Source organism: Sinocyclocheilus grahami, unplaced genomic scaffold (assembly GCF_001515645.1).
Source record: "Sinocyclocheilus grahami isolate Dianchi unplaced genomic scaffold, SAMN03320097.WGS_v1.1 scaffold295.1, whole genome shotgun sequence".
Classification (NCBI taxonomy): Eukaryota; Metazoa; Chordata; class Actinopteri; order Cypriniformes; family Cyprinidae; genus Sinocyclocheilus; species Sinocyclocheilus grahami.
In genome coordinates, this window is record NW_015505474.1 from 441532 (window position 1) to 464773 (window position 23242).

Sequence of the window (23242 nt, forward strand, 5' to 3'; positions counted from 1 at the left end):
CATTGGATAAATTAAAAACAGTAGGTATTTAGGTAATAGAAATTTTAATTCTATGTCAGCAGCTGAGGCTATTTTCATTGCAAGAGTTATGTTGTACATTTTTTACCAGTTACAAAGGAGTTGTACAAAATAAAACCAGACAAAATAGAAAAATGCAATAGATTACAAATTACACAAGATGTTATACATTTACATATACTAAAAAAAAATCCAAAATAATTTTCTGTAAGGATTTTTAAAAACTATTCCTTAAGAAGACATACTAAATAAAACTGTCGTCAACTTGCATTAAAAAACAGAGTAGTCAGATAAGATATGTTTAATAAAATAAAAATAGTAATTAGCAAAATAAGACAATTTTCGTAGCAAAAAAGTAAGAACATTTGAGGGTTACTTGCCTGTGGAAAACTAGCTGCCATGTTGCTAGGGCGTTGCTGTGGTGTTGTTAGGGTTTCTAGTGGTGGGCGTTTCCTTACTGGCCCAAGTGTCTAATAATTTAATATGCCTGTGATTTATGTAACTTTACACATTAACATACTTTCATGATTAAGAGTACATGGTAAAGCAATTTTCTATCATTTCTAATAAGGCAACGAATAAAATACCCATTAATAATTGGTCTTAGCCCATGTATCATAGATGAAATAGCATCTCCCTGCTGGAAACAAACAAACAAACAAACAAAAACGCTAAAACTGACCTATACTGGTTGGCTGGTCTTAGCTGGTTTAAACTGGACATGACCTCACCTGACAAAGCTGATATTCAGCTGTTTTAATCTGGTTAGTCAGCTGGTCTCCCAGCCTGACTAGCTAAAAAAGTGGTCAAAACCACTCTAAAGCCAGCCTACTAAACCAGCTACGACCAGACTGGAAGACCAGCCAACCAACTTAGGCTGGTTTCAGTTTTTTTTTTTAAAAACAGCTAACTATGCCATGCTAAACAGCTAAACGTTGACCCCTTCATAGTAACTAGTGCTCACACAGGAACGAAAACACCACACTTTGTCCACTGCACGGCACGCACTCGTTCTCTGTGACATTCAGAAGAGTACTGAGGATTGTGTCTGTGCCTGGCAGTAGCGGACTAGCATCCGTCTTCTCTTGTGTTATTCTCTTTGAACGGCCGCCAAAAATATTAAACTTCATAACCTAGTGCCATAGCGGCTACGCTCCACTGAACAAAGTCCTCTGCAAGTACTTTCTCTCTCTGTTGTGCAATTTGCGAAAGGACCTGCTTATCCTACAGAACCTCATACGGCCGTGACATATCAAAGCTGAAATGGCTTCTCAAGTAGTGGCCGCTCAACCTCTTCTCTTTTAGCGACGCCGTGGCCGTACAATGTCACCGAGGACGTCTTCATTATGGAAGCCAACCCGGATTCCGGAGTGAAACAACTAGCTAAAACCGTGCCAGTCTTTCACCTTTTGTTTCACGATTATGTAAAGCCCTTTGCACACTCACGTCAGTTGGAATCTGCCAGGCCTCCAAACAGAACATTTCTAATTTAATATCTCATCCACTTCACTTTGTTTGAACAGTTTCTATCCTCTTCGCCCTCCCTCTCGTGCTTCTCATGAGAGGGACTCGCTAAACCCAGATTACTTAGAGCTCTCGAGTGGAGTATGAAATGAACACATCTCTATTCTTTTGATACTTTCAATAGAATTGTAATGGATTTGCTCTATCAGAAAAGCATGTGCTCGCTACAGACTGGCTCAAAACGAAGTCCGTCGCTTCTCATTTATGTAATGTATGGCTAATTTCTTACTGGGATGGATTCAGACATATTTGGAGAGACTAAATAAATTTCAGCCTAACGTGAAAGGAACTGTGATTTCCATGAGGGAAGTTATTGGTTAACTTCAGAATGGGGCACATGAACATCCCAGTAATAAGGTAATTCCTTCAGGAACTGTCTAAAGGAAACTAAAGGTCTGATTGAGAATTTACTATTTCCTAATATTTGACTTCAGATGAAATTTTATTGCTCAGATGTTGTTCCTTCAAAACTTAATGAACTCCCCAGCAATGTTTAATGTACACTACCATTCAAAAGTTTGGCTTGGTAAGATTTTAAGTCTCTTATGTTCACTAATGTTACAATTTAAAATAACTTTTATTTGAATATATTTTAAAGTGTATTTCTACCTGAATTTTCAGCATCATTACTCCAGTCTTCAGTGTCACATGATCCTTCAGAAATCATTCTAATATGCTGATTTGCTGCTCAAGAAACATTTCTTATTATTATCAATGCTAAAAACACTTGCGCTGCTTAATATTTTGTGGAAACAGTGAAATTGTAACATTTTTTAAAGGGATAGGATAGTTCACCCAAAAATACTCTCACTCTCATGTTGTTCCAAACCCGTAAGCCCTTTGTTCATCTTCAGAACACAAATTAAGATGTTTTTGATGAAATCCAAGAAAGGTAACTAATGACATCGCTAAAATAGTCCATGTGACATCAGTGGTTCAACCATCATTTTATGAAGCTACTAGAATACTTCTTATGTGCAAAGAAAACAAAAATAACAACTTTATTCAACAATTCTTGTCTTCCGTGTCAGTTCCAAAGATGAATGAAGGTCTTATGGGTTTGGAATGACATAAGGGTGAGTAATTAATGACAGAATTTTCATTTTTGGCTGAACTAACCATTTAAGAAAAATAATGGTTATGATTCTCTTATTCTTGTTCAAGATTCTCTGATGAATAGAAAGTTAAAAAGAATAGCACAGAAATCTTCTGTAACATTATAAATAATTTGGTAGCACTTTATATACAGTCCTGTTCTTCATGTACAGACTATGTACTTATTATAGTAACTATGTAAAAACTAGGTACTAACCCTGAACCTACCCCTAAACCTAACCCTACCACATGTAGTTACCTTGTATTAACAGAATTTCTTAGGTAGGTACACTGTAAGTACATGTACTGTAAAATAAAATCCAACCAATATTTTTACTGTCACTTTTTATGAAATTTAATGCATCTTTGCAAAATAAAAGTATTAATTTCATACATATTTTTTAAAATCTTACTGACCCCAAACTGATGGAAGTGTACATTAAGTATCAACTTTATCTCAAAAGTTTCACCAGGACAGTGTGAGTGGTACTTGCCTGTGCAAAACTTGTCACAATGCTAATTGGTGGTTGTTCTGATTATTAGGTCTTTATTCTCACTAGTCCATGTCAAAAGATGCCAAGTCTCTAATGTAATACTGGCTCATAGTTTCAGTATGGTTCTGACTGTTGAAATGTTTTTGGTCCCTTCTGGTGTTCTGGAGACACATTTTCAGGAGACACGTGTGAAATTACTGGGGTAATTTCTCAAGACAAATCTGAGAAGACTGAAGTCACCAAACATCTCCATTTGTCCTCTACATAATCTAATTTCTCAGAGGAATTATATTAAAGAGATCTGTGATATTTCTTGTCCAGATTGACTGACAGGTCTCGCTGCATTTATTAGACCCCAGAATGAAGAACGTCAGCTCATTTGCCCCAAGTCTCATAACCTTCACAGAGGACAATCTGAAAACAGCTCCCACACTCCAACATTCATTCATTCCAGTGCCAATTACACGCTGACTACAACTGTGCCTGACCGACAACTGACATCAAATCCGTTAACTGGCTTTTTCTGGGTTCACACTCTATTTCATTATGTTTTATCAATATAAATTTGTTAGTGGGATTTAGCATTGATTCAGCAATGTTCCTGAGCAGGACTACAAAAGAGAGAAACCGAGAGGATGAAAGCTGCACAGACTTTTAGTGGTAGATTAAAGTCCGAAAGCTTGAGGTCTTTCTTTCTTAATTCAAAGATAATGAATATGAAGTCGATATGAAATCAAAACTGACTGTATTTACTTTCTTAATGCACGCACTTGGTCTTATTTTGAACAGTTTCATGTTGTGCATTATTCCAAAGAATTAATTTGTAATCTTTTATCAAAATGTAATAACTTTTAACACCTTAGCAAGTCCTTTTACAAACTATTTTACTTCATAATTATCCAATTTTCATTGGAAATATGTCAGATTATGGTAAATAAAGTATATCCCACTGTGATGTCTAGAAGTCTAGATCTATGATCTATCTATGAATCTAAATCTAAATCTTTTCATGCGGTGACATTTTCCAATCCCATTCTTTCCCCGTATCCTGATCTTTTCCAGTCATCTTGGGAACTCCCTTGGTCAGCCATTCAAACACAGCTCCTATGAATAGGAAAAGATCAAAAACTCTCAAATTGTTGGTCAAGATTACATTCAAGTAACATACTTCATGTGAGAAACCAATCAAACTGACCTCGACTTACTGTTTTACTGCTAATGAAATGCTGTAAGCTTTCTTCCCAGACCACATTGACAGGAACAACATGGGAGCTCAGGTTAACCTTGAAATTCAGTTCAGCAGCGAAGTGAACTTTCCGTCCACTGTATCTGTGCATCCGCAGTCGGTGAAACAATCACAGCCTGTGAGTTTTAATTTCTAACATCCCTCACTGTCCGAGACTTGCGGAGTGAGCGGAGAGATCCATAATAAAAACTTTATTGCTCGTTGCTGAGGAAGGAAAGTCATTACAGGGTTTATAAGGTTATCAATTCCTTGGACCTGATCTTCATCGATCGCTCTGAGGAACATTTTACACATCGGACAGATAATAGGCAGGGCCTCGAGGGTGTGTGTTTGTGAGCGTGTGTGTGTGCAGACATCTTCTCACAGAGAAATAAAGAACCCTTGGCTTTAATCTTCTTTTCCTGACACAGCACTTTTCCTAAGCAGGTGTTACAAATCTCAGCCGTTAATGACTCCAGAGCAGATATAAAAATGTCTGGGACTCTTTAGGTGATTATATCTCAATTAGATCACTGTGATTCGACATCATTCATACAAAAACCTGTGCGACTTTGGGTAAGACTTGTTTACTATGAACCTATTCACACTACAATCTTAATAGATGGACTTTTTAAGACATTAAATGTGAGGTCACACCAGACTTTAAGTTTGTGAATTGTGACACACTAGGAATTCTGCTTTTGATAATAATACACAAAAAGTTTACAAAATATACAATAATATACAAAAACCTGAGCTGGAACCGAACTGTAAAAGCATATGTAACTTGATGACCTATAACAGTAGAACAAGTGCAGAGTCCATAGTCATTACATTCACATTTTTCCCTTGACCTATCTTTTCAATAACTGTGATTTCCAAGATGGAAAAGAAAGACTCTTCTTTGAATTCTGCCACATACAGGGTGGTAGTTTTAAGCAGTAATAATAATAATAAAAAATTTAAAAAACCTTCAAAACCCTGGAGAGCTTTAGCCTTAATAGCCTGGTTTATTTTTGCATTATGGAGGTATATGCAGTGTACTCAAAAGACCGAGAGAGATACAGCAACTCAACTGTTGTTCTTTCGAACTGCACACCACCTTTCCATTTCAAATGACATTTTGAAAATCCCATAAAGGGATCGAAAGCAAATAATTTATGCAACACAAAAGCACTGCACGTGGGGGAAATCACGTTTTTTCTTTTCTTCTTTTTTCCGGCAAACCATGCACTTGGAGTACATATATATATAAGATTTTTTTTTTTAATGACCATGGTGCTCCCAAAACTTTATTGTAACAAAGGAGTGTATTATTGATTTATTTTTCACCCAACTGTGAACATTCTGTCATCATTTACTCACCATCATGTCTTTCAAAACCTGTATGGATATTTCTTCTGTGAAACAAAAAAGGAAAAATGTCTCAAAATCTGTTCTGATGAAGAAACAAACTCATCTACATCATGGATGGCCTGAGGGTGAGTACATTTTCAGCAAATTAAAATTTTTGGGTGAACTATTGCAAAAAGCATCATAGAAATCATATAAACGCTCCATAAATGGCCCATTTTATGATGTCATGTGTTCGGTGTCATCACTCACTGACAATACTGAATCACTCAGTCAGGGAGATGAACTGGTTAACACTAAATAGAAAAACTTGCTTTTTGAAAAAATTATCATTTTTTTGGGTCATGTCATAAAAAGTTTGCCAGAAAGAGGTAAACCTGAATTTCTGTCACATCAGAGCGCCGCCAGAGTCCCGTCAGCGATCCTGAAGGTTCTCCTGGAGATCAATGGGATTTGACGTGCTGTCAGCGGAATCAAACGCTCATGATGGATGACTCCGTTTGGTTTATTATTTCCAGCTGACGTAATGCTGAGCGGCTCTCCTCTGGCCCACTTCTTTAAACCCTTAGGGGAGCCAAAAATATGAAACAGAACTCCTTCCATGTCTCTTTTTTCACCTTATGTTAAGTGTATAAAGTCGGCTTTTATAAAGACAATAGTCCCAGAAGACTTGAGCCGTTTAAGACATTTTGGCGTTATACCTCAGTCATACTGTACTGTGCTTTCATTATAAAATTGCAATAAATAATTTTAGATTCATATATAAAATGAATTCAAAAATTGGGTGAAAAAAGATTGGGGTGAAATATGACCCAGATACATTCTTGTCAAGTCACCTTTTCATTTCTAGCCAATGATTTTGAATCAAAGTCCTCCTACTGTAGTTGGAGAGTGTTTAAAAAAAGGCTGGAAATAGCATCATTTTCACAAAGCAGCTAAGAAGTTTCCATGGTGGCCTACGCTAATGCTTAATCGCTAATTCTGGCTATCCCACTTAGAAGAGGATATGTGGCCCCCTTGACCCTGGAGTGGGACTGAGGACGGCGCAAATTCTAGAACATGGGAATACCAATGGCAATCGATCAAATGATGAAACAATGATGGAATTACCACATTTCTACTCACACCCAACCTGTCCTAATTTCTCATTAGCATAAACTCCCATGACAGGAAGAGATCGTTTTGGGGTGAGTTAAGCCTGGCTCCAGAGTGCTGGAGATGGAGAAATTGGATTAAATTCATGCCACTCACAACTGCCCTCTGGACTTGGAACACACACACACACGCAACTCTGGCATCATGGAAATAGAAAAGACTCAAATCCATGCTAAGCTGCTTTGCTAAATCACATTAACACATTATCTAAGGCTAAAAACCTTTACCCTTATCAACAGCCCTAACATCCAGATGTTCTGATGAATAAACTAACTTCTTCCCTCAGTAAAATGAAGATTTAAACATATTTGCAGAAGCTAATGAGAGAATTCATCGTGCTATTCTAGCCAAACAACACCTAGCATAGTACACAAACAAATCCCTTATGAAAATTAACCATGGTTTTATTATAGTAAAAGTGTAGAAACCATGTTTGTTTTTGGTGTATTGATTACCATTTGTATAACCACAGTTTTACTACAAATACCATGGTTCAACTATGGTTAGTGTAGAAACACCATGGTTAATTTGTAGTTACCATGGTTAAACTATAGTAACCATGGATTATTGGATAATATATTATAATTAATTTTCATAAGGGATGATATACAACAAAGTCATGTATCAAGATGTTTTAACATGATATCTATTATAATTGTTCTCATCCTCATGTCACTCCAAACCTGCTTTGGGTCCTTCTCAAAATGTGGTGCCTGAGTTCCTCATTTCTTAAAGGGGTCATATGATGCGATTTCAAGTTTTCCTTTCTCTTTGGAGTGTTACAAGCTGATTGTGCATAGATAAGATCCCTTAAGTTGCAATCTGAAAATTACTTAAAAAGTTGTTTTGTTCCTCACATACATTACTAGCGTATAGTTTTAGAAGACTTTGAATAAAGCAGGAACCACTTTTATAATGCTTTTGAAGTATTTTTGGCCAGTTTGGACCTTGGCAAAAATGGACACTATGAACACCCAATGGGGAAAAGTGCAAATAATGTGCAAAAAACAGCTCCTTCTGCGTCCAGTTGAAAAAAGAACATAAGGGTGAGTGAATGACACAGTTTTCATATTTATGTGAACTATTCCTTTAATCTTATGAAAAATTACTTGAAGGCAGCAAAATAAGTAGACTTCTTTTGTTCCCTACACAGCTATTGATGTGCGGCATTATGCGCCTCCCAGTCTTATCCTGCTTCATTTACATGATTTTTTGAGAGATGATGGCCTTGATTCAGACTCCCCCGACAAAGGTCGACCTATCTAAAGAGGGCTCAAACTCGCTCTGTCATATCTGTCGTTTTTATTTCCTGTAAAGTCTTCCACCGAGATGAGAAATCAATGCGAATTGACACTTTTGATGGTGATCTACGTCCAAATAGAGATGGATCAAACTGGCCCCATGGAGAAAAAAAGAGGCCTCGTTTGGGTTCGTTTGCTGCGTGTCCATAGCAGAAAATTGGCGGAAAGTACTTTCCGGGGATGTCATTAACCGACTTAATACAAATAAACAAATCGGTTGCTAACACCTCGGAAAAGTTAATTTTCGCATCTTGCGAAGCTATTACATTTCTGACATGTTTTCGAGGCATCACATCACCTCAACTGGATCAAACATGAGTTGGCATGATTAGACGCTGTTTTTGGCATTGGGTTTAGTGGTGGTCTGAACGCCGTACATCGTAGCATCTCCGGAGAGCCTCAGTACAGAGTAAATAGCTCAGAAATAACCTGTTTAGTTTGATGTATTTGCCTATCCACTCTTTGTTTGAGCTTCTCCATGCTAAATTGTATATTTCGCATGGTCGTATAATAGTTGCGAGCTTGGCTACAGGCTAATTCCCCTTGCGCGTATGCTATATTGGAGTTTTTCTTTGAAAGTTTCCTGCTGTTGTTGACACTTTATTTCAGCTCAACTCTCCGAGGGGGTGACGCTGTTCACCGCTAATTAGAAACTGTTTTCATCCAGCCCTAATCAGGTCACTGGCTTCCGTCGTATAGCGAGATGTACCAGTTTCCACAAATTGCTGTAGACAAAGGGAGAGCTGTGTATTCGGAATGTTTGGTTTGTTTCTCGCATTCTGTGGCGGTACTGAGATGTGGCTTTTGATTTGCGTAGTTGGCTATTTTTGAAACTCTTTTTTTGTTTGCCTTTTGTTTCCTGCTTGGACCATCATGCACGGTTTACATTAGCATTAGCGGTGTCTCTTAAATGTGTATTTTTAGAGATCTAGCAGAATATTACTGTATCCATATGACATTCAGGTCAGCAAACAAATATTGCAGCCTCAGCTATGTGGTTCAAGACTGTATAAATGTTAAGCTGGATTTAAAATGAAGCAAGTCTTAGTTTTATTTACTTGGATTCTTCTTAGCGATAGCCTGAAACTTTTAGATTTTGAGAGTCTATAAAATGAGTGCTCTGTGAACAATCACACACAACTATTTGACATAAATAAAAGATAGCATGGTCTCCGTTTTTAGCTTTATTTTAACTTCACTGGTGTCAGCAGCGTGATCTGTCAAGGATTTCTACAATAAATATTACAAGAATGTTAATATGTATTTACTTATATCTGTTCCCATGCAAAATGTTTCAAGAATTAATTTAAATCAATCATTTGCTGCATCATTCATTTTATTCATAACTGAAGCAAAACATACTGTAGCTTAAAATAAAGCTTAAATAGATAGACAAACAAACCACAAAGATAATAAAAAAGTTGTTCTTTGGTTCATATGATTACATCTGAGAAAGAAGAAAAAACAACAACTAACTGTTCAAAAGTTTGAGGTTGGTGAAGATTTTTTTCTTTTTCTTTTATGAAGCCTCTTATGCTCACCAAGGCTGTAAAATGTATAATGGCTGTTTTGTATTGGAATATATTTTAAAATGTAATTTATTCCTGTGATGGCAAAGCTGAATTTTCATCAGCCATTACTCCAGTCTTCAGTGTCACATGATCCTTCAGAAAGGATCATGTGGAAACTGTGGGACTTTTTTTTCCAGGAATTTTTGAAGAAAAGGAAATTCAAATGAACAGCATTTATTTGCAAATGTAAATCTTTTGTAACATCATAAATGTCTTTACTGTCACTTTTGATCAATTTAATGCAAGTCTTTAAAAAAAAATTTATTTGTATGAATTGTATATTTATGTCATTATTTACTCTCTCCCATGTTGCTTTTATTGTCATTTTTGGAACTTTATTTACATGTTATATGGAACGAAGCAGCATAAAAATTCTGCTGAACGTCTAATGTTGTGTTCCACAGAAAAAGAGAGGAATTGGAATGACATGGGTGAGTAAAAAAAACGTCAACATTTTCACTATGTGAAATATGGACATTTGCCGAAGGCTCTCTCACTCTTCTTCCACCTGTGAATATTTTTTGAGTTACTACAGATGTTCCAAAACAACTGGCATACATGATGACAACCTTCAGAGTAGCTTTTGACAACTGCCTGGATAATGAGTCAAGTGGAGGTGTTTGATTCAGGCTGCCAATTCTGGCGTCTTAATCTTTGCAAAGAAGATTCTACAAAGAGATACATGTCAACCAGTCACTAAAGTTGGCGTAAATTAAATAATTTATGAAAAACACACTTAATATTTGCAAAGAACTTCATGGTATGTTAATATAAAAGATTCTACATGGAGACATTAATGTGTTAATTCATAAGGCTAAAAGTTTACAGTATAAAACATTTTTTTAATATAATCTTAAGTACTCTATAACACACAAAGTAAAATAATTAGCACACAAGTGCTTCTCCACATGGAAATATATTTTAGTTTTGGAGTGGTTGAGTGTGAAGCCATCAGAAAAGGACATCTGTTGGAAAAGGCATATGTGATTGGAGAGCAAAAAGGAAGAGGAACCACGACAGATCCTTCTGTCGCTCATAGTGATTTCACACAGGAAACGTCCCAAAAGGCTTCCCGCCAGAAGATACTAAGGCTCCTCTGCAAAACAGATTTTCGACACTATTATGAGAAATATGACTGCCGTCATTGACAAAAAGTTATTAATACGTTTTTTTAGCAGGCAGTTTTCAGTCCAAGCAAGAGTGAGAAAATTATGGACGTTGACCGGCCTCTTACCTTCTTCTGGATCTTCCGGATCTTCGGTGACCTCCTGCACCTCAGGGTCACTCTTAAATGCTAAAGCCTCCTCATGGGTGTAATATGTACCTTTCTGATGGGCCATGAAGCGGAGAACCACTATTATAATTAGCAGTATCATCACAACAACTGCTATTACAGAAACTCCTGGGTGAGGGAACAACCACAAGAAGACCAGAAATCAAGTTGATAATAGTTATGAAGTCCACACAAAACAGTGTTCACTTTAGAGAGGGCGGGACTTGGAGACCAATTGGTTTTATCCATCGGAAATTGATTGGATGGTGGAAAGTGGGCGTAGCTGTGAGTAAAATGTGAGGTTGAATTTACTATAAAGCTAATTTGTGGAATAATTCATCCTCCCTTAAGATGCGTATATAATAAGTGTGGCCTTGTATGATTCAAAGAGTCGTAGATGAATAGATCATCTTTTGAATATGATTGCATTCTTACCCAGTAGAATGGCGTCCACTGATTCAGCACCGGAAGCCATACCTGAAACAAAACCAAAGTCAAAAACATTCAATATGTTTTTTTTCCCATTGAACTGATGCAATGGTTTTTCTCCCCCTGAATCCATTTGAGAAAGTCTCACATGCTGCACTTGAAAACACTCCTAGTGTTGTATTTTTAATGGAGGGAGCACATATCTTGGAGACGAAGTGCCATGAAGAGGATAATTTGGGTGATGAAGACATTCCATGGAGTGGAGAGCAGATGTTTGCACTTGGATTTAGATAGACGCCACATTTTCTTATTGCAGGGCTTCCCGTAGAACACAAAACACACAAATGTGAACTCTACAGGGATAGATTACCTAAAACTAATTTATTCAGCCTCTTGCCGTTCAAAAGCCATATGATTATTTTTCTGTGAAATAGTCTTTTTTGTAATGTAGATAGGAGAAGTTCATATCACTTGTGCACTACATTCAAGGTCTTCTGAAGTCATACAATCGCTTTGTGAGATAAAACGAGATAACATTTCAGGTATTATTTGCTTGAAGTACACTGAAAAAGTATAGTGTAAGATTGAAATAATTTTGCTAGTAAATTTCATGAATAATTACAAAGAAATTGTAAGCACACATTAAACATAAAATTGAAATAGTGTTTTCTTGTAAAACTTACTCCAATAATATTTATTATATATATTTTATAGTTCTTTAGTTATATTTAAACATTGCACGTCAGGGACACCAAAGGAACCAAAGACGTTTGACAACAAGATGTCAAACCTGGTGCTGATTTGACTTAAATTTCTGTCTTTTCTTCACACAAAACTATCATATGGCTTGAGCAGACTTGAAAATTTCATATTTGGGTGAACCAACCTCAGTTGTTTCTACTAGACAGCAATGGGACTGAATGGAGAACTTGTGGAAAAGTGCCCTGATTCTGAGATTTTTTCTTCAGAACATGCATCTACCGTAGAGTTCTAGAGCAAATCTCATGTCTGTGCCCACATACCAGTCAAAGATCTCAAAATAAGCTCCAACATTTCTCATCATATTCTTCTACCACCAAATTAACCAAAGTATGCCATTAACATTCATTTGGAGCTCTATATTCTTAAGATGCAGTCACATTTAAGGCCTGTTCACACCAACGATAACTAAGGGCACGTTTACGCTACAACAATATTATAAAAATGGAAATGTTTTTTCATCGCGTTTTTGAAAAGTTACGCATACAGGTCACAACGTCTTCAAAATGATCCTTGTTCACAAGGATCCATGAAAACAACTAAAAACGCTGTATTATGCATGCCAGGCCAGTAGTTGGCGATGTGACTTTGTAAAGAAACACTATGTGCCTATGTATTATGCATGAGTATGATGTCACTGTTTTCACAAATTCGAGATTTTGTAGTTAACATGGTGACGATAACAGCATCATTTTCAAACCCCACTTTGAAACCCGTTTTCAAAACCCGTTTTTTTAGGCCCCCAAAACGCCATTATCATGTAAACGAATGGACAAATCACATAAAAAGTTTTCCATTATTAGTTGAAAATGGTATCCACACCTGCATACAATAATGTTCTGTTTATTATAAAGTGCACTCTGCAGTTTTGTTGTCTGCCGCTTTAAATGCTCAAGATCTTTAAAGTCGGATGGATTCTGATTGGTTGTCAATGTTTTTATCGTTCATCAGCTGGAATTTTTTTTTGAAAGTGATTGTAACTATACATCCCTGTGTTCATGTGTCGTTATACTATTCTCATGGATTTAGAACGAACTTTATAGATATCATCCTTGGTGTGAAAGGGTCTTTACAATTGGCCCTTTGCCAAGAGTTTGATTGACAGGTGATCTGACCAATCATAATGCAGAATCTGCCATTTTGTCCAATAAATAAACCAGACAGAAGAGTTCATAGATTAACGTCGGTGGACTTGAACTTGAAAAATGGGGTGCATTGACGTCTTTCCGCGGTTGAAACAAGATACCGTCTGATGTTCATTCATGTTTATTTCGTGCTTTAACTATAAAAGGGAAAGAGATAATCGGTTTACGTGCCACTTGAACTGAGGCAGAATTCCATGTGACTGGGAATTTCGTGTTATGGTGAAAGATTTCCCCCGCAGATTTGGTTACACAAATTTTCCGCTTTTGGAATTTCATGAATGAACCACCAGTGAGATCTCAATTAAGCCTCCTGAGCAATGAAGGAGCAACCTTTGAGCAATTAAAGCCCTCGGTGGTGATGTGTTGTTACGTGTGATGGAGTCTGTGTGTGTCTGAATGCTTTCGCACAGCTCATGAATGCTTAATTACCTGCTACATTTAGGTGTTAGCCTATCATTACTGCTTCATTAATCAGAGCTTAAAATGCACTGCCCACTCAGAGCCATTAAACAACAAGCGTCAATAAGAGAGAGAAAGGGTTGGCTAGGAGAGGACATTATGGTAATGAAACACCTTGAATTGAAGAGGAGAGAGAAAGTGGCTCCGTTCCAAAATCTAGTGTGATAAAGTAGGAAGCATTTCTAGGCATCATAGACACTCCTGACGCAAAGGCTTTTCCAAACCGTGGGCAACTGTCAATTTAAAATGTTAATTTAAAGCAAACAAATTATAAAAAAAAAAATACAAAGAACATTTAATCATGCCCATGACCTGAACAATTAATAGTAAAAAAAAATAAAAAAAAATGATAATAACGACATAAAAAAAATTGTGCATTCAACTATACCCCCCAACCTGACCAATTAATTATAAAACAAATAATAAAAAAATAAAATCTTTTTTTTTTTTAGAATTAATCATTGAGGTTTGGGGGCATGATTAAAAACATTTTTTGAACAGTATTTTATATGATGATGGATTCAGGTCACTGAGTGGCTTTATTGGATGTTCCTACTACTGGACGTTATTGGCGGCTGGGTAACTAGCCAAAGCATTCAAAAATGTTATCACAAATTAGATGCATTGCTTGTAAAAACAAACAAACAAACGAACAAACAAACTGAAAACACATATCAACTTAAATAAATTTAAAAAGCAAGTTAAGTCAGAATGCGGACAATTTTACACACAGTTTTCTAAACATCTAAAATGGAATGAATGAATGAATGAATGAATTCTGAACATGGTTTTCCAAATATCTAAAATGAAATAATAATAATAATAATAAAAATAATAATAATAATATGCAAGTCACTAAAATGCAAGTCACTCAGAATGCTAACAATTCTGGACAAAAAAATATAAAATATAATATAATAAAATAAATGAAAATATCTATCTATCAATCTATTTTATACTATTTAAATTATAGTATATATTTAAAATTTGTATAATTTACTTCCATTTATAATCACTTTTTAAATGCTGAAGTTGAACTTTTCTAAACTTTGTAGAGACACGCCAAAAGGCCGCTTATGTCGCCTCAAATCACTTCAAATCTCCAGCTGCTGTCATTGAAAAAAAAAAAAAAAAAAAAAACAGTTTCCAGGAACTTTTTTGCTGCAAAAGAGCTTTAAAGGGCAGCTGCCTAAATATGCAGTAGGCAAGCAGACACACTAGGTTTTGGGACACAGCCTCTGTGTGTGTGTGTGTGTGTGTGTGTGTGAGAGCGTGTGTGTGTTTGAAAGAGAAAACTCTCAAGCTGATTAATTCTGTGAATAAAGAGCACAAATGCAATTCTAAGTGAGATGTTTTTGCCCTCCGTCCACCTCTCTTCCTACGTTTATCTGTCTATCCTTTTTATCTTCTTCTCTGTACCCCCCCTTCCCTCCCCTCAATTCCAAGCCTCATTAAACCTCTCGTCAGCAGCTCAACATCTCATCAGTCACTGCCTCATTTACACACGTCCATCTGTTGGATGCGAGATCACACACACACACTCTCTCTCTGTCTCACTGCAGAGATGCATTGCATACTCTGTGCATTGTTCCTGTTCCTTTGGCGTTTACAGTTCTGCTAAATTAGTTAAAACTCAGCTGTGTTCAGTTGGGACGAGGTTATGTGAGCTGAATAAATTGCTAAAAGTCTTTTCTTACCGACCGTGGGGTCCTCCATGGTGTCTGTGATGTTACTGGCTGAAAAACACATGAAAAAATAAATAAATAAATAAAAAAACACACTAGTTAATTCATAGTCTAATAATTTATATACGCTTAAAATTCTTAAGTAAAAATGTAATAAAAATTCCAGAAAAAGTAACAGGGTTACAAATTAGTCCTAAATTCATATGTTTAATTCAACTGCATAATGTAATGTAATATAATATAATACAATATATTATAATTCATATATTAAAATCAAAAATGTAATAAAAATAAAAAATGTTATAAATTAGTCCTAAATTAATGTTTTATTCAACTGTCACTCTTTCTCTCTCTATGATAATATAATATAAATATTCATTTATAAAAATACAAATGTTACAAATTAGTTCTAAATTAATATTTTTTAATTAAACTCTCATTCTCTCTCTCTGTGATAAAAATGATCTATAATATAAAAAATTAATACATTTTATAATTACAAAAATTTCTATGTTTAAATGTTTATTTATTTAACCAGTTTCCATAAAAAGAACTAGAAGTGATATAATATAACCTATTATAATATAATTATAGCTTATTAAATAAAAAATTTAGAATATAATAGAATAATAAAAAATACCTAAATGAAAAATGCCAGAATTAGTTTAAAGTTAATTGACTAAATTAAAGGGGTCATATGATGCGATTTCAAGTTTTCCTTTCTCTTTGGAGTGTTACAAGCTGTTCGTGAATAGATAAGATCCCTAAAGTTGCAAAGCCTAAAGTCTCAAACCCAAAGAGATATTCTTTATAAAAGTTAAGACTCGTCCACGCCCCCCTAAAACGCCTCGTTTAAACACGCCCCCACATGTCTACGTCACTGTGTGGGAAGATTTGCATAACACCGCCCAAATGTTCACGCAAAGAAAGAAGGCGTAACTTTGATTCTCGCTGTAGTATTGTTGCCGCCGCCGCCATGTCGAGACGCTGTGTTTTTCGTTGTGAAAGTGAAACTACTTTGTTTGGTCTTCTAAATGAGGACTAGAAATCAGTGGTTAAGTTGTATTTACAACACTGTTCCAGAACACTTCAAACCAAATATTCAGATGTGTGCAATGCATTTTACGGAGGATGAAGACGGTTTCCTGGGAGAGTAGCCTACAATGCCGGTGTTCCAGTGAATTCAGTTCCCCTGTTTCCCCTTCATACAGTCTATGATGCTGATGAATAATGCTGACTCACAGCTTGTAAGTACGTTTTTTATATTTAAAGGATTTGCCAATGATGATTCAAATGTAAGTTTTGAGCAGTGTAGAGCAGTGCTTGTTGTTTGTCATTTCTCCGATCACAAATGCAGACATGGTTTTATGTTTACGCGGCGCGATGCAACGCAACGCGTAAAAAGACTGTATAAGTCATTATAATCAGTAATTATGTCCCCACTGGATGCAACAAATGCCTCGTTTATAATGGGTTTTATTGGTTTTGTCTCGTTGTGCCGGGACACAGCATCACAGTATGGTAAGGGCGTAACATTTCCGTCACACGCTTGAGGAATTCCGCCAATCACAATGCACTGGATCGCTGGCCAATCAGAGCACACCTCACTTTTCAGAACGATGAGCTTTGTAAAAATCGATGCGTTTCAGAAAGGCGGGGCATAGAGGAGAAACAATAATGTACAGTATGTGGAAAATTATGTTTTTTTTTAACCTTAAACCGCATAAACAGATTTCACCAAATACACAAAATAATGTTCTTTTTAGCAACGTCATATGACCCCTTTAATATATTTTACTAATTCCACCAGATTCCATGAAAAGAAAATAATTTGACAGATTACTGCAAGTAAGCAAATGTTTTACTTGCCTTCAGTAGCAAAACAGCCTCTGAAACAAGACTTATTTCTCGACTGTATTTTGTTAGCGCGCACACTCTCAAACTCAAAATAATCACACACAAAAGCATCAAATCCATGCAGGCTTTGATTCAAAACAAGGCGAGGCTTTACATATGGAACGTTTCTCATTCAAGTGTTGACTTAAGTTGTTTTGGGACCCTTTCTTTGATGCAGAGTGACAAACATGGCTGCCGTTGATCTTTACATGTCCCCTACAGAGCCGGGGTCCCTCGCTCTGTCAGTCGCTCCATCACTCCATCCCTGCCCCACATTCAGCCCGAGTAAACAAACAAACAAACACCTGGAGCAGTTACGCTCCAGGCTCACCTCTAGGGGCCCCCGCTTTCAAAGAGGTCCCTAATCTGCGGGCAATTTGTCAAAATAACGTCTTTTGTTTGTCAGGCCCAACAGCGCTTGTCTCTTTAAGACAGGCATGCTGACAGATGGCTCGCTTGGGTCCTGATGAACGCTCTCTGATGGATTTTGCCAGATTAATGGAGCTGAGAGGTGGTTCTGTTTGGACGGCCGAAAGACAGTTTTCTGATTGCAAAGCCTATTGGTGGGAATGGACCGGCTTTCAAGTGTTTAACTAGAGGGAAAAACAAGCTCTCCACTTTTGTGACCCTGCTGTTCTATCCGAATTAAATCAGTATTTGGTTTTAATGCAAACATAATGCAAAAGTACTAGCAAACCGTATCAGTGGTTTTAGAGCGATCAGTGATGCTTTTGCATATTTACCTTTACCGTTGCATATTTATGCTGTCAGTGTTGGGGGTAACACATTAAAAGTAACGCAAGTTACATAATCAGATTACCTTTTTCAAGTAACTAGTAAAGTAACACATTACTTTTACACTTTTAATTGTTTTGTTTAAAAGCAACAAGAAGACTGCAGGTTGCTTCTGCAGTGAGATCACCACTTCTCTGACTTAACTTAATGAGCTCAGGGCCGCAGTGTGTCATGGGAAGCGGGTGATGTTAGCGGGAGGTTCCTGGCACACGGGTCGGGAACCGCCTGTTATTGCCATTAAGGGTAATGGAAGTAAACAATCACGCATCAGGAGCACCCAGAGAATTTGAATGAATATGTGTATAAGAGCGAGCTTGTATATGTGTGTGCAGGCCGTGTTTAAAGGAACGTTCTAGGTTCAGTACAAGTTTAACATCTGCGACAATTACCACTAATCGCTTAACTGATAAAAACAAACAAACGTTTCATATGCAGTTATACATCAACAATATATGTCGATGAAGCAATGAAGTCATCCCAGAGAATGTTGTTTTGTTGAAAAGAGCCGACTCAGATAAACATTTTCTATGTGCTTCAATGTTTACCTAAAAATGTGATTTAAAATAAACTTAAATTAAATTACTTAAGAAAAATTGTTAAAAAATAAAATAAATAAAATGTTATTTGAGCTGTAAAATTAAAAGTTAAATGTAATGTTCAATGTTCACCTAAAAATTTTATTTACACATAAACTTAAAAAAAACTTAATAAAAATATTATTCTTATGCTCTGAAATGGTATTTGAGCTTAATTTAAAATTTGATAAATTTGTTTAAATTTAGTAAAAAAAAAACAAATGTAATCTATTTTAGTGAGTTGCTATTAGCGCTAAACTAGCAAGATGCAAATAAAAGTTGTAGTCTAGAGCTAATTTGTCATGTTAAAGAGCTGAATTTTACTTTATATTTCAATGTTTACCTAAAAATGTCATAATAAACTTTACAAAAATTTTACTGAAATAATTATTTGTAATAATAATAATAATAATCATAATAGTAATAATAATAATTACAGAGGTTGGCTGACATAAAAATATATCACTCGCCGGGACCGCTGACCCGTATGCAATCCAAACCTGCAGGGAAAAACTAAAAGAGAGCTTCTTTCCTTGTTAGTTTTTCTTGCTAATGCACTATTTGGATATATCTGAGAATTTTTCCCTTCAACCTTGCTTTTATTACTAGCTCGTTGTTTGAGGTGGCAAGAAAGTCATTCGTTTAGTTCCTTCAGAGGATAATTACAACTAACAACCACACTTAAATGTTTATACTGAAGTAAGGGGTTACAGTCATTGGAAGCTCCTAATATCGAATTGCGAACCGAGTTGATGCTCCAGGTCTACCGACAGTACAAAGTTTTTACTTTTAATTGTTTTGTTTAAAAGCAACAAGAAGACTGCAGGTTGCTTCTGCAGTGAGATCACCACTTCTCTGACTTAACTTAATGAGCTCAGGGCCGCAGTGTGTCATGGGAAGCGGGTGATGTTAGCGGGAGGTTCCTGGCACACGGGTCGGGAACCGCCTGTTATTGCCATTAAGGGTAATGGAAGTAAACAATCACGCATCAGGAGCACCCAGAGAATTTGAATGAATATGTGTATAAGAGCGAGCTTGTATATGTGTGTGCAGGCCGTGTTTAAAGGAACGTTCTAGGTTCAGTACAAGTTTAACATCTGCGACAATTACCACTAATCGCTTAACTGATAAAAACAAACAAACGTTTCATATGCAGTTATACATCAACAATATATGTCGATGAAGCAATGAAGTCATCCCAGAGAATGTTGTTTTGTTGAAAAGAGCCGACTCAGATAAACATTTTCTATGTGCTTCAATGTTTACCTAAAAATGTGATTTAAAATAAACTTAAATTAAATTACTTAAGAAAAATTGTTAAAAAATAAAATAAATAAAATGTTATTTGAGCTGTAAAATTAAAAGTTAAATGTAATGTTCAATGTTCACCTAAAAATTTTATTTACACATAAACTTAAAAAAAAGCTTAATAAAAATATTATTCTTATGCTCTGAAATGGTATTTGAGCTTAATTTAAAATTTGATAAATTTGTTTAAATTTAGTAAAAAAAAAACAAATGTAATCTATTTTAGTGAGTTGCTATTAGCGCTAAACTAGCAAGATGCAAATAAAAGTTGTAGTCTAGAGCTAATTTGTCATGTTAAAGAGCTGAATTTTACTTTATATTTCAATGTTTACCTAAAAATGTCATAATAAACTTTACAAAAATTTTACTGAAATAATTATTTGTAATAATAATAATAATAATCATAATAGTAATAATAATAACAATACACAAAAATATGTTATATGAGCTTTAAAGTTAAATTTAGCAAAACAAACAAAAAAAAAAGATACAAAAAAAAACAGTTCACCCTTGTAACAAGCTACTTCTGTAGACAGGTTAACTTTGTTGTACCTATGCGATATAATTATGTATCATGCAAAAGTTTGCAGATTTACATGGCAGGTCATGAAAGGATATGAAATATTGGGCACAACTTTGTACAGACAATGCTAGTTAGCTTTGTCAAGTGAGCAATTTTAAAATAAAGGGCCCTGTCAATGCGACGCCAGGTGCGACGCAAGTGTTTTTTGCTAGTTTCAGCCCGACGCAGTTGTCATTTTTACGTCCTGTGCCACGTTGTTTAAATAGCAAATGCATTTGCGCCCATTTGTGCGCCCCTGGGCATGCTGGTCTGAAAACGAGGTGTGTTCAGGTGCATTGCTGGCGAGTTGCTATCTCTCTGGAGAAGCGTTCAGTCTTTGCTCTTGCAAATTCTGCCATGTAAATAGCGAATCCGCCATGGCGCGAGCGCAACTGGCCTTTAAAGGGAATGGGCGATGAGACTCTGATTGGTATTTGGCACTTTATGCCCAAAACACACCAATTGCTCATTAAGAGAATAGGTACAACCCTTTTGGACCATGCACCTGGCGAGCCACCGGATTTTCCCGTCGTTAGCTAGCAAAAGTGGCAAAAGTGGATTCGGACACGCCCTAAGTGCACTTGTGCCGTGCGCTTTAGACAGCTTAAGCATTGTGGCTATACATTCAAAATGGCGTGTAGGGAAAATTCACTAAACTGTCACGCATCTTTAGCATGCAGTATTTAAGTACTAAAACCACCAACAATATAGCTTAGCCAGATGCTATCTGCACTAAATCAGGAGTCGAGCACACGCTAGCCATTTTAAAGAGCTGATTCAGGTGAATTTCTTCTGTACTTCAACGTTTACTTGATACAGTTCCTCGCCCCATTACACTGTAAAAGCAATTTTTGTTTGATTTCGGTAAACTGAGATACAAAATTCAAGACAGTCTAAATGATTTTCCGTGGCAATAGAGCTTAACTTGTATTAAACCCGGATTCTCCCAAATTACTGAATGAAAGTGGATTTTGGGTGTAGCGATATTAAAAGAGCCGTTTGTAAATGTTTACATTAGCATTAGCATTAGTCTCTAAGAAATGGACCAGCGTGTGGTAATTGTGGGGTCTTTACTGAACTTGCTGATATAATTTAAAGTGTATTAATATGCGACTTCCACTCTTACTCACACAGTGAGAGAGATGGTGAGGAATTAAATTGAGCCATAAGACAGAGCCATAAGTTCATCCCCGTGGAAGTCGTTTGTACCCTCTCCGTTCTCCTCATAAAACCATCACCTAATAGTCTCTCGCTCTCCTTCTCACACACAAACACACGCAGGGAGATACACACTTTAGATAAATCAAAATGACAAGATGATTGGTTGGGAAAAAAAGCTTAAAGAGGCTGTAATATTTTCCTCAGAGAGATGAAAGTGATTTTTTCTTTCCACGCTAGCGCACATACAAAACAAAACAACTAAGCAAACATACTGTACATACATATTCACTATCGACCCGCTCTCTCAAAAAACATGCCATGAGGCACATTCTAGTGAAGACAGAAATATCTAAAATTATCTAGAAATATCAAATTCATCATAATAATTTTTGGTCCCAAATTTTTTTTTAATCAATTTTACTGTTAGTCCACTGTATGAAGAATTTTTGGGTATAATATTTCACAGTTTACTTTGTTTTGCTATCCGCACTTAAATAAATGAACTATAGTGTCCTGCACCCACTAGTAAAAAAATATCAAAAATTATATCTGGCGTCTGAATAATTTCTGGGTTGACTGTATATACTTATATTAAATTAATTAAATTAAATTAATATTAATATCTGAAATTATATAAAAATATATCTAGATATGCATAAAGAGAAAAGTATAAGTAGAAAATAATTAATAAAATTAATAAATAATTAAATATTCATCACCAAATAATGTTCAAAAAATAATGTTCAAATAACAAGTCTTGAACTACAGTGTCACACTTGAAATAGAAACGCCCGCGCACTTCCTGCACCCTTGCTGTCAAATGCTTGCACAAACCTCAACATGCTGGGTTGGTTTATCTGCCGACCACAGCATGGGTTCAAATGCTATTATTGTAGTCCTCACAGGTGTGGACAGGAGGTGTGAGTTTTCTATAGCACACTCGCTGAAAATACGCAGTCGCACCGCAGGTTTCAACAGGAAATTGAGCGGGAATGGTATCTGGTTGGAATAACTGGCCAGGTGGTGAGCATGAAATTAACTTATTTTTGAACATTTTAAGATATTTGGGAGCGGTTCGAGCTTTTAACGGGAGCTTCTAGAAACCATGGATGTTCTGACCAAGATTTGTGTGTATTGAAGCATTTTCAAAACTTTTCAGAATAAACTCATATTTGTCAACATTTTTGGAGAGGTGTTGCTTAATTGTTTACTTCAGTAACTTCTACAACTATCCGAAAGCACTGAAATACAAAGTTTTTACCCAGAATACTGTCATGTGCTATTTTCAGTATAGCATACTACCATACTACTCTTTCTGCAGTATATACCGGTACTATGTAAACTGTGCACAATATGATAATATGATATCCAGAATATAACGGCGAATTGTGCTCAAAATTGCAATTCAATGCATAACAGCTTGCTATAGAAGCCTGTTTCCACAAAGAAATAAAAATGT